A 13,589-nucleotide genomic window follows, 5' to 3' on the forward strand; every position below is an offset into this window, starting at 1 on the left:
GCAGTGGAAAAAAAATGTAATAACTGCGTCTGTGAATCTTTGCCTTGAGTGTTTTAGTTCAAGTATTTATTTGAGTAAAGGCTAGTAGCATTGAACTCCTTAACAATTAATCTGTGAAATTACATTTTAAAGTCAATCAAAGTGATGACCATCACCTCATTTACTGGTAGCAAATACCGATAGCTTAACTAGGATTATGTGCAGAACTTCTTCCTTTTAGAAATTTAAAAAAAAAAGGTTTAAAAGACCTTTTTTAATTTGTCCATATCTTTTATACATGTTATACTTTCTTCATCTCCTTTCTAAGAGACAAATGCTATAGCCTTTCTTTATAGGAAGCCTAGCATCCTAATGACTCTGATGACCTTGTTTAATTTTTTAAATATATTTTTCAATTATGTGGATAAGGGGAAGCGATATACAAGTAGTCCTCAACTTACAACAGTTCATTTAGTGACCATTCAAAGTTACAACAGCACTGAAAAATTTGACTTGGCAACCGATCCATATTTATGACAGTTGGAGTGTCCCAGAGTCATGTTTTGCGCCTTTTCGACAAGCAAAGTAGATGGAGAAGCCAGAGTCACTTAATAATTGGGCACTAACTTATCAACTGCAGTGATTCACTTAACAACTGTGACAAGAAAAGTCGTAAAATGGGGCAAATGTCACTTAACAAATGTCTCACTTAGCAAACATAAATCTTGGGCACAATTATGGTCATAAGTCAAGGACTTTCTGTACTGACTAGCTCTCTTCTACTTACTGAGAAAACAGTTTCATTGTAAAGTTTTATATATTAAAACACAATTTTTGTACCCTGGCCTGCCATCTGCATGGCATTTCATCCATAGAGCTCAAATATAATACATTAAACTTTGGGGTTTGTAGCAAATGTTCGTAGATTGTATGAAAATAAAATTTTAATCAATTTATCACGTATTTATTCTATATTTTATCTGCTACCATAGCAGGATTTCAGTTTGCTGCTGTTGTTATTATCACTACTACTACTACTACCTACTACTACTACTACTACTGACATCGTATCCTAAATGTAGGCAATTTATCTACAAAATAAATGGTTGTAAATTAACTAGAAAGTTTTTCTTTTTTAATATACTGATCAAAGTTATTTTTGTATATTAAGAAAGAGAAGACTGAACCAGATTTTTTTCCTTAACAGTACTTTCTTAATACTTCAAGTAGTTTTGTCATGATGATATTTAAGATTACCAAAACATTATGTGCATTTCTTTTTGGTATTACAATATATTATTTTTACTTCAATTAATTGTTTTAATTGTGTAATTTGAAAATGTTGTTTATAGCTTTTGAATATATCATTGAAAATATATACCTAAAATATGGGTGGTGTATTGCTCACTTTACCATCCTTTTCTGTCTCTGTATACATTATATAACTGTCAACTGAACAATTCCATAGAAGGAGAAATAAGCAGCATGTTGACAGTTCCAAACCCTAAACCAATAGGCAAATTAGACTTTTTATTTATTCATTGAGTTATCCAGTTTTCAAAACTTGTTAAAGAATCTTAAAAAATTGGTAACAGAATTAATGAATTATATAAACATATCAACTCACCTGACCAAATTATATAATTTATATAATTAATATAAAGTAAAATTTAAAGTAATATAGAAGCAGACTCCAAACCAAAAAGCAAATATAATAATGAATCCACAATCTAAAATGCAGTAAGCAAATAATTAGAAACTCAGAAAGAAAAAAAGTTCATTATCTGGTGCTAAAAAAACAAGTAAGTAAACCAAAACTCAAAATATAGCCACTAGTAAGGCAAGGTATACTCTAGAAAGGGGATAGATTAGTTCACACCAAAAATCTCAGGTGAAATTATGTAATCTGTGATGTTTATTTGTGCACTTATGTGGATGCAAATGTCCACATAAAAAGTCTCAAGTGAGATGCTTTTCCAAGTTAAGATTAATTTTATTAACCTGTACTTCTTTATCCCACATCTTACAACCACAAACCACAGAAGAGTTAGAATAATCACATGTAAGGCCATGTGCAGTTTCTATACATTCATATATATATCCCCAACTGTAATACATTTCTGGAGAGGGCAGAGTAGTCCTACTGTATACCTTGGATAATTTCCAGAGGGCCGATTTGCACAATAACTCAACTGAAGGAGCCCTCACTGGATAATATTGCTGTTGATATTAGGTGAAATGAAACAACATCAGGGTATTCAGTCTGCATACAGCACAAGCAGCATCTCACTGGGTGATGCAATCAACCTGCGATGAATAGCATGCATCTTGAACCCACTGTACCAATGAGGACATATTTTTTTCTGGGTTAATCTGGAGTCCAACCTATGGATGTAGTTGGATTTCTGAGATACTTGCCTGAACAACTCCCCAGAGCACATCGTTCCTGTCTTATCCCTTCTTATTTATTTGAGAGGGAGAGAGAGAGAGAGAGAGATTTCTCTTCCTCCGGCCCCAGTTACATTAGATGCCTAATGGAAACGGAACCGAAAGAACACCCGAGTTAAACTCAACCAAAGGTTTTGGGTTATAAACCCAGGGTCTCCCCTATGTCCATAGGCGTCCAGCTTTTCACACACACTCCCCTGTAATTACAGTCACAACCCAGGCAAAGACACGCATCGTCAGTAAATGGCAAGGTTTCCCCAGATGTTACTGGCGTTTGCGAGAGGAGAAGGACGAGACAAGGCGCGAGGGGCGGGCGGGCGAGTGGGAAGGAGGCGGGAAAAAGAGAGAACAGGCTCTGCTGGGTGGAATACTAATCAGGCAGGTTCCCTTTCTGCAGCGAGCCGGATTCCTCCTCTGCAGAAAACGCGCCACAGACAGACTTTGAGAAGCTGCCGCTGCACGCCGCCGCTCAGCTGAGGGGGAAGCACCTCCGGGGGAGCAGAAGGAACTTCGAGGCGCGCGTCTCCTCAGTCTTGCCCGCACGCCCGCACGCCCGCCGCGCTCCTGCCCTTTCATGGCTTTCGGCGGACAGCTTTCGGGGCGCCTTGTTTTTCCCCGCGGCTGCCGCTCTTTACAAGCGGCCTCGGCGTTGCCGTCCAACTTGAAAGGTACGCGCCGAGCCGCCGAGTCCTGGCGCGTCTCTCCAAGGCGTCGTCCCTGAACTGGAGGCGAGCTCAAGAGGTGAGGGAAAGAGAGCGGATCCTCTTGGGGGGGGGGCTCCCCTCCCTTCCTCCGACACCCGCGGGGCCACAGCGGCGAGCGCGCGGCGCCCATGGCAGCGCCGTTTGGAGCGCCAACTTCTCCCCGCCTGCCCCCTCTGTTCCCTGAAGAAGTGCTTCTCGGCTTCTTCGCAGCCGGCGGATCCAAGCAGCAGCAGCAGCAGCAGCAGCAGCAGCAGCAGCAGCAGGACCCGGGGAGCGGAGGCTTGTGAACGAGCGCCCGCGGGTCCATCTCTTCTCGGGCGCCCTGACAGAGAGGTAGTGGGGAGCTCGCCCGCCCGGCGGCTCTGCTTCGCACCCTCTGGTTGGCAGCTTGGCACGAACCAATGCAGATGCAGCCCGGGTTTTAGCTGGGCTATTTCAGAGAGCCGGGGAAGCTCCGTTTGCTCTGGCTTCCCCTGTTTCCACCTGCGCCTCCTTGGTCATTCATCAGCGGGCTTTTCCATTCCTGGCATTTCTTCCCGAAGGCGGTCTTGATTGCCAACTGATCGCCTTCGGCTGCTGCTCTCCCCGGGTGTCATGCAGTCCCTCATTTCTCCTGTGACCAAGGCGATTCTGGTGGCTTTGTTCATCTTCGCCATCCTCCTCATCCTATATGTGATTCTCTGGTACATCTGCCGAGATGTGGATTGCGATCATGGGATCTGATTGCGGATGCTGGGCAAAGGCTTAACAAGGCGACTTCTCACTGCCTTCTAGAACTGTGAGGAAGAAGCGACTGAAGGTGGAGGACGAAGGGCGGGGGGGTGGCAATAAAAGGCGAGAAAGACATCCAAGTATTCTGGGGGTCCTAGAGGGAGAACTACAGTCGAAGTGAGCAAGGTTGACCTTCAGGGATCAGGATGACCTGGTGAGTCTCTCCTTTTCAAATGGAGATGGAAAAGAAACAAAACTTCTTATATTTGATTAAGGACAGAAAAATAAAACCCCCAAATCAGTTTCTTTGGTCCTTTAGAAAGTACTGCAGTATCTTTGACCCGATATGTAACTACAATCAGGTACAACCTCTCCCCCTCATCTTTTTGTTTAAGGATATGGCAAGGTTTTGTCTTTTTCCTTATTTGTGTTTCCCATATGGTTTTTTTAAATCTAAGGAAAAAGCAAAATAGCTCCTGCTGCCACTTGCAACTCTGGATCTCAACCTGAATATTAAATAAGAAATGTAAATCTAACAAGAAAGGTAGATAGCTTTGCAAAACAAAAAGCTTTCCATAGTTGCCATGATCCTTTTTATTTAAAGTCGCCTTTTAAAATATCCAGAATCAATGTATGTGTGACTGAAAATGTGCAAGGCTGTTATCTAGGACTGTTAAGAGCGCCTTCACAGCCTCATAATTGGTATGCAGAAGGTAACTGCACTGCTAAACAGACCATAAAGCTAAGTCCAGAAAGAACAAAACACTTCGTAAATTCAGAAGGTAGAAGGTCAGTTTAAAATTATATCTTTTGCAATCAGGATCGCAGTATAACAGGAACCCCTCCACCCAGAACACACCATGTTTTATGGTATAAGTATTATGGAATAATTCTCCTACTCTTGCTTTGCATGTGTACTTTTAAAAGCCTGTTGAAGGATCTTGGGATGGAGGAGGGGGTACAAGAGTTTTCTGTTTGTTTCTTTTCCTTTCAATATCCCAAAGAGTTGAAACTATCAGAATTTTTTTAACAAATCGATACCTTCTCATACTATTGTAATAGATGAAAGTTATTTCATTAAAATAAATTTGGAGTTTTGCTATCAAATTCAAGGTGTATAAAACAGGGTTTTCAATTGCAGTCAATATGAAAAATATTGGAAACACATTGAAAGTGCATCTTTTTAGAAGCGTAAAAGAAAGATCATGAGCATTAATATAAGGGGAAGCAATTATGATAGCAGTAGATTGTCATGACCCAGTCTCCCATAAGAGATGGGAGAGGTGTGAGATGGAATATAAGATACAGGAAATAATCAAGGCAGGTATGAAATGAAATGGTGTGTGCTTGGGGGAAGGGAAAAAGCAATAAAACATCATGCTGAATTAACAGAACAGTTTAAGAACCAGAGCATATATTCTAGGAACATACCTCCTAATTTATATATGTACTATGTGATACAGAGAGACTATTTCTTGCACAGCCTATCTGTTAATTAAGAGAGACATCTTGGCGATCAAAAGGGGAAACTGATTGTTTTTCAAATCCTCAAAGGTCAAAGTGTAACTATTGTGATCTGATGTTGTTGGACGGGATTATCTAAAAGTGACTTACCTCTAGAATCCCTGTTTACATAGCCTTGAGAAATGGTAGAATTGGGAAATATGCTTTTATGAAATAAGAGTCATTAAATATTGCTCCATATTACCTTTTATGGCATTCGTTTTATTGAGTGGACAGTTGGATCAGTTCTGACATTATTGGTAATACATTGTGCCAAGTAATATGGTTGCAGCAGCAATGTCATCAGTGTTTACATGCCTGGCAACTTCATTGCTGAATCTGTTTGTTTATCCTTTCCCTCTTTCCACTGAAATGCCTGCTGCTCAAGACTATGAAGCATGTGAAAGGTCACAACCAGATGTTTAGCACAACTAGAGCATCTTCTGTGAAAAGCAGTTGTTCCCAATGACACAAATCCTTCTGCCTGAATGTTATCAAGAGTAATACATAGTTCTAATGACAACAGAAACATCATACATTATATGATGTTTATAATATATATAAGACCTTTCAAATGTTAGGCATGCAATTCCCAGAAGTGTTCTGCATATATCCACCTCAAAATGAACAGGAGTTATTCTAGATGTACTCTGTCCATTTTATATATTGTTATTCCTGCTAAGTGAGGATTCCAAAGACAATTTTCTAATGGATTTTGCCACTGGCACTGTAAGATAAAGAGACAATTATAAGGAAAAGCTAACATCTGCCACCTCCCAGTTTAACTATTCATAGATTACCTCTGTTTTTCCCAGGCCTTATTATTGTTAACTAATACTTGGATATTTTTTGTGTTTCTTTTTAATTGCATATAGAAAGATACATTCATAAACATTATACATGATCAAGGAGTCTCACATTTGCACAGGCTGTGAAATTGTGTTTTCATGCATATATCTTATTAGTTCCGTACTAGGTAAGCTGTAGTTTAATTTCTTATGCAATATAATATATTAAGGATTAAAATATTCATACACTAAGCTATTTTCAATTTTGGACTTCACCAGTGAAGTGGTCTTTCAAGATAAAAATACATAATTCTAAAATGTTTACCTCAATATAAGCCCAGGATAAAGCTGCGGGATATATGTATTTTTATAGTGCAATCTTATATATTCTTGGAAAAAAGCATTTGGGATTAATTGAGGTAAGGTCGCATTGCAGTCCTTAGAATCCTATTTTGTGCATATTTGCATAAAAATAAAGCCACTAGACTCCATGGAACTTAATTCTGACTAAATGTGCATTAAGAGCCTACTACTATTGTTATTATAAATCATTCTGCCAAATGTCAGTGTTACAGAATTTTTAAGGAAGTAAAATAACTAAACACGCTCTAATTCAGGCTTGTATAAAGCTTTTTGCTCTTAAAGATTCATCTTGAATGTGCAGATATGTCAAATTAAGTTTTTTTATTATGTATCTTTTAGAAACATAAAAGAAACTATATGAATTTGTATTTAAATAATTTAAATCAGGATTGCATTTCCTGTTATTTGAGAACTACTTTGGAACTTTTAGTGTATCCCTAGGAAGATAACTTTCTTGTGTATTCTTGAAATTATGAATTGAAGTTATAAACCCAATTTCTACCTTTAATACAGAAAAGCACCAGTGTGAGAGAAAAGCATGTTGTTTAGAATATTCTCTTTTTCACTTCTATTAATCTTTGTATAAAGCAGGGTTAATCAGAGTATATATCTATCAAGTATTCTCATAACTTTTGCAACAGGAATTTAGTGAATTATCTTATGCCAGAAACAACATATTTGAATCTTTCTAGTTCCTGATTATTTCCAGCAATGTTGTAAATATTACAATAGGATAGGAAATAACTTGGAAAAATGAAGCAATAAAGTAATCTGTGTGGTTTACTAAACGATATTGCTAGACATTTATCAATCTAATCAAATCTCTACATCCTGATGTCTTCCTGATGTATTTGACAAGGAGTTAAGTTCAAGACGTATGTTGTTCAGATATAGTTGTAGACAGCTGGTCTAATCTTATTTTCAGAGCTGTAGTGAAAAAAGGAAATAAAACCATGTTATTTATGACCCCCTGAATTTTGGAGGAAAAGTGAGATATAAAAGAATATTAGTGATGTTCTTTTCTAGTCCTAGACTATCAGCCATTACCTATAATTATGATTTTCTTAGAGACATTGTAATTTCTCTCTTGACAGGCTCTATTATGACTTTAAAAGCTGCATATACTGTAGTTGTTCTTGGATCTTCCTTTTTTCTGTACATGATGCCACAGGGACAGGAAAAATCAAGTTGAATTCCATCTTGCTATAAAGCTGTTAAATATGCAGAACTGGAAATTTATTTTCCTAGAATCAACTTTATTAGCATACTTTTTTACTTACCTACTTATCTAAGTAGCTTATTGCTACTTCACTCAAAACCAATTCCAGTCCTGGTTAAACATTCAGGTCTTAATAGACTTTCTAATGCCAAAAGGGAAGGGGTATTTAATGTGGAGAGGGCAGCTACAGAGAAAACAGTGCACTCATTGAGCAAAAATATGCTGCCATACTTGATCTTATTGGATGGGTAGGTGTTGGAAGATGATATATTTTGCAGTATATATTGGAATTACATAGAGAACACTTAGGAAACTTCTAAACAATGTAAAATGTAAAGGGCACCATTAAATAACCTTTTTGTTTTGATAATATGCAATTGCATGTTCAGATCTTATATGTCTTCTCTGAAGAACGCTTGTAGGAATGATTTATATGCTTAAATAACAACAAAGTAAAAGTTTCAAGTTGTTAGCATTTGAAACAAATGAAATCACCAATTTTGGTCTAGTAAACAGTTCTGGGTATGTGATGATTCAGTAGTAGAGACAGGTGACAAACATTTAGTGCCAGTGTAGAATAGCATTGATGGGATATTGATAATTTATGAAAGTGGACTATTTATATCCCTCACTTTTCCAATTCTAGTTACTAACTGCATATTTTCTGACAGATTTTACTTCACAAATTGCACTAAACAGAATACTGAGAAGTTGTTATCTTATCCTTCCATTGAGCTAGTCTTCCTGCTGACTAACCTTTACTGTAATGTTGAAATTACATGAAACATCCTTATTGTGACTATCTTTTCCTTTAGTATACTTTTGTTTTACTGCCACAATTGAGGGATCTGAAATTCTTTAAGTCTCTAAGGGTAACCTAATTGGGTGGAATTTGGGAAGATTACAGAATAGTAGAGACACTTGGTTAAAATAGGTGCAAAGGATCAAATAGTAACTACAAAGTCAGTTTTTAATACATTCCTTAAGATCCATAGGTTATCACTATCCTGTCACTATTTCCCCACCACAGCACTAAAAATAATTCTAGTCTGGCTCCCAGAAAGGGCAGTTATTCTCAGATTTCAGCTCAGAGGGTTCTTGATACTCTCCCTTCTATTGACACCTCCCAAAACTCCCACTTCTAGTTTCTTTCTGCTGCTGGAATATAATTTGGAAAAAGGTTCTCAAAGTTGTCCTCTTCTGATTTAAAGCTCCATCACCCACTTATCTCTGAGTGCTCTTGGAAAGTAATTTGTTAGGAAGCTAGATATTCAAAAACAGAATTACTATGAGTACATTATCAGTTATCAAAAATGCAAAAATCATTTGCATTTTTTGCACATGCTATCTACCCTGCATCATCTTCCTAGTCAAGGCAGCCTACTACTTTTTAGGAGGTGGGCATTTTTCAAAACAAAACATTAGACTACACACATACATGCACACACATACAGGATCAATTTGGGTACCTAAATTGCTGAAAAAAGAGGTCACACAGGAGCATGCTACTTTCCTTTTCAGCATTATTACCCTTTAATGTTAAATTGATTGGAATTGGGAATCTGGCATATACCAAGTGACATAGGTTTGGACTTATGGACCACCCAGAATGCCATATTGGGTGCCACAAAGCTAAGAGTATTAGTGGTCTTTTCCTATGACTGCAGCTGGTGGATGATTTCCAGAAACTAAATAATTCTACTTATGCCATCACCAACTGGGCTAGTAGCAATCTTTACCAGTTATAACAAATCAGTAATAAAAGTTCTCAAATCATCAGGGTGCTTTTACTAGTTTGCTCTAAAATATTTGCATACTCAGTACTTGAACACAGCTTCAGAGAGTTCCATTTAGTTCAATACAATTTATTTCTGAGATTATTATTATTATTATTTTTACTAAGGTGGGTAGCACCTGGTTTTAAATAATGAAAAATAATTGAATAGGTGGTTTTAGGTTCTAAAGTTTAATTTTTTGAATGTTTCTTCTCATTCTCTTTTTCTTATTTATTATATAGAATATAGAAACAAACTTAGCAACTGCTGATATATTGTTCTCTCCCAGGGATCCTAAAATGGAGACTTTTTAGTCTTTTACTCATGATTCCTATTTTATTATTATTTATTATTTAGCATACAATGAGAATATGACAGAAGTAGTGAATTGGTGATGATATTATTTTCTTAACTGATAATGCAGGAATGTCCAAAATCTGTTAGAATTTAACAGGGGTGGGATACGACAGGGTTAACTACTGGTTCAGGATTTACGAGGTTCCCTGCACACTGTGAGCCGCGTGCCTGTAAATTGTCATCAGCATGCTGTGTGCAGAGATGCAGCCTTTGAAACAGCTCTCTTTTCCTGCTTTTTGGACTGCAGCTGTGCCTTGTTCGGTAGCTGAAGTTGGAAAAAATCTGGAAATAAAGATCAGGTAAGAACCCAGGTGGGCGGGTGGGCAAAAACATCAGCAGCATAGAACTGGTTCTATGTCCGCTGCTCTTCAGAGCTACCAGTTCTACAGAGGTGGACAGAATCGGTAGAAACCCACCCCTGGAATTTAAATCTGTCCTTGGTTCTTAACTTGTTATAATTGTCGTCAGATATGTGATGTAATTTTAGTTCAATAAACCATTATGTTCATGATGACATTAATATTTTAAACCACAATTTGTTGATTAAGCCACAATTTGAATGTTGACAAATATTAAGCTATGATCCATAATTTACAAACCACAAAGGACAGATTCATACATGCTAAATCAAACAAAAAACATTGTAATTTATCATGGGTGATTGTAGTTAATACTGTTCTGAGCCACCTGACATAGCAAGTTTCCTCACTGGAAAATATTGAAGTCTGATTTGTTAACATTTGAGTATAATATATTACATATTACACTGCTTTAATCATGACAATTGGTTGTGGATTATGGGCCCTAGTATTACAGCTTTGCATACAGAATATGAAAAGAACAATACAATAATCAGTTAAATAAATAGCAAAATTAATAAAAGAGATGCATAAGGAAGTAATTATATGCAACATTTTTGTGCATTATTTCTAGGAACTGTATAGAAAAAAAGTTGAAGTATTTCCAGTAATGTGTAATGTTTCGTGTGTATGAAATTCATATACATAAAACATGCCAAGAGCGTTGTTTATACCATGATGTTTTACGTGTAAGAAAAAAAGAAAATATTTTTTAAAAAATTTATGTAATATGCCATTTATTGTTATATAGATTGTATATTTAATAGGTCACTATTAATAAACATTTGACAGATGTATCTGACAATTTTTTTGATTGAAACTACAATAATAAAAGTTTCATTATAATAATCCTTAGGGAAACTAAATTGATACAATTAGCAACATGTAGAATAGTTTTATTTGAAAGCCCTTTTTAATTTAATGCATTTAGAAAGATAACAAGTTATCACTGCCATTCTTATGAGATATGTATATTGAACAAAGATTAAAGCTCTGTTGATAATCAGACTCTATTTTAATGACTTGTTTTTATTCCATACAGCAATACGATTCTGTTGAACCTAGTGGGGATTTTAGCTAAGTGGGCGGTTAATGGAAACATGGTATCAGTAAAGATAAAATATGGGCATAAAAAGGTTCTCACTGGCTTAACATTACAGCTACTGAAGTGTTAAGGAATGTGCATTTAGCCATTTATTGCCCAAATAAATTATACCATATACCATCAGCTAAATTCTTAAAGGATACACTGAAAAGAAAAAGGTTTATTTATTGATTGAATAATTGACTAGATTTTATATTCATAATCCTGAAATACTCTTAATGGTTTATGAAACTAAACTTGGTTCTACTTTTAAAAAAGTTGTTCTTGATGACAAGGTCTATTTGTATTTGTGTCAGAATCACCTACAAAGCTAACCAAAACTTCTGGATTGAAAGGATTTGCTGGTGCCAACACCGTTGTCCAAGGGCACCCGATTGTCAGAAGTAATACAAGCTTCAGGGTGGCTTCTTTCATGTCTAGATAAATGTGCACAAAATGATGTCTTAGTACTACTACTGAGTACTAAGTTCAATGTCTAGATAAATATGCACAAAATGATGTCTTAGTACTACTAAGATATTCCAAAGTAGGAAACCTTGTGATAAAAAGCCAAAGAACTACTAACTTGCATTCTGTATAAGACATTTAAAATTGAGGCAGAAAGCTAAACCTAATCCCACTATTATTAACATAAAACATTGGCTAATTATAAGTATTTATGTTACTGGTTGTTTATGTATTACATGTCAAGCTTCAAAATAATTCCAACAATGTTTCAGAAAGAAAGTGGCCATTTCTGAAAACAGTATACAAATATTAAAATGAATTTGTAAGTATTTCGGTAAGCAGCTTGACATTTATTGTGCTCAGGCTTATTCCTTGTCTGATATGATCAAGATATACGTCAGTAGCACTGCCAATAGCTTAACTTATAAAAGATAATGTCGGTCCCAGATAATGTATTAAGTGCAAGTTTTCATGATTAAGTTTTACTCTCTTTGAAATGAGAAAGAGAAATCATGTCTCATGGAAGGAAAATGTATATAACGTTAACATTGGTATGTTTTTTGAGATTTTCATGGTATCTTTGAAGTCCTATTTAGTTTTATTTGGAGAGGCAAAGCAAAATTAACCAAACAGAATCATCAAATGAACTCTAGGAATCAGGTTGCCATTACTCTACTTCTGAGATAATTTCTAAACTAGCCCGCTAGTTACCATCATCATGTGGATATGCTGAATTATGATGGTTGGCATGGTGGAAATTGTTCCACATACTTAGAAGATGTTGCATTTATTAATTGTTTAACAAGTACAGTGATTCACTTAAAAACAGCGGCAAGAAAGTTCAAAATAGGGCAAAACTCACTTAACAAATGTCGCACATAGCAACAGAATTTTTGGGCTCAGTTATGGTTTATATTGAGGACTACCTGTAAAAAAGTAAGAAAATAAAACAGTAGGGAAAAAATTATAACAGACTCAATCAAGCAGAACAATAAAATAATAAAAAGTACAGTCTTTCACTGAAAGACAATTTAAAAAGCAGTATGACTTTAGTTGCTATTATGCAAAGTGAATAAGTAGTACAGCTCTCCATGGCAATTTCCTAATCAAAGTACTACTGGAAAAGACCTTAGAAGTCTTCTAGTCCAATCCCCTGTTCAAAGAAGGAGATCCTATACTATTCTGGATAAATGGCTGTCCAATCCCTTCTTAAAAATTTCCAGCAATGGACCACCTTATGTTGTACTAGCTCGATACCTGTGCTTTGCTATGAAACTGTGGACAGGCTTATTTGGAAGAAAATAAGAAAGAAAATAAGGGGGGGTGGGGGGAATTGTGCCTCTGCTTACCAGCATCCATCGGTTTTCATCTGGTTAGCATCCTGTCAGCATGTGAGAGAGTTGAGAAACTGAAACAGTATTTGCTGTATGAGCAAGAAGGAGACAGCAAGGAGCCTGGGTGTGGCTTAGTTCACCTGTTATGTACTAAAGCTGGTTGCTGCTGTGAAAGTAAAAGTGAAACTGTAACTCCTCTCCTCTGCTTGTGTTTTGTATTTGGAACAGATTTCTTTTCAGGTGGGGAGGGGGAATAGAAATCCTTAGCATCAGAGCATGTTAATAATAATATATGAAATACTAATACTCTGATGGTCATTTTGGAAAAATCCTTTCTTATTGAGCACCTAGAAGCCAAGAGGAACATACGTGCCAAAGAAGTGGACTTTGAATTGGAGAGGGAGGAGATAATCAGAGTCATACACAGGAAATGAATTAGTGAAGTAAGATGTCCGATTTAATTACACTATCAAATTTGGAAAAAGGATGAAGAAGAG

At 36.5% G+C, this 13,589-nt stretch overlaps 1 protein-coding gene across 1 annotated transcript in view; it reads left to right on the plus strand.

Moving 5' to 3' along the window:
• The first annotated feature begins 2,839 nt into the window (after positions 1–2,839).
• Positions 2,840–13,589, plus strand: part of DHRSX (dehydrogenase/reductase X-linked) — a 139,080-nt gene continuing 128,330 nt past the window's right edge. The window contains exon 1 of the mRNA XM_087938394.1: positions 2,840–4,056. The gene's annotated coding sequence lies outside the window, so the exon portion shown is untranslated. The remainder of the gene's footprint in view (positions 4,057–13,589) is intronic.

This window comes from Pseudonaja textilis, chromosome 8, assembly GCF_049901715.1.
Source record: "Pseudonaja textilis isolate UNSWEBS1 chromosome 8, rPseTex1.2, whole genome shotgun sequence".
Lineage (NCBI taxonomy): Eukaryota > Metazoa > Chordata > Lepidosauria > Squamata > Elapidae > Pseudonaja > Pseudonaja textilis.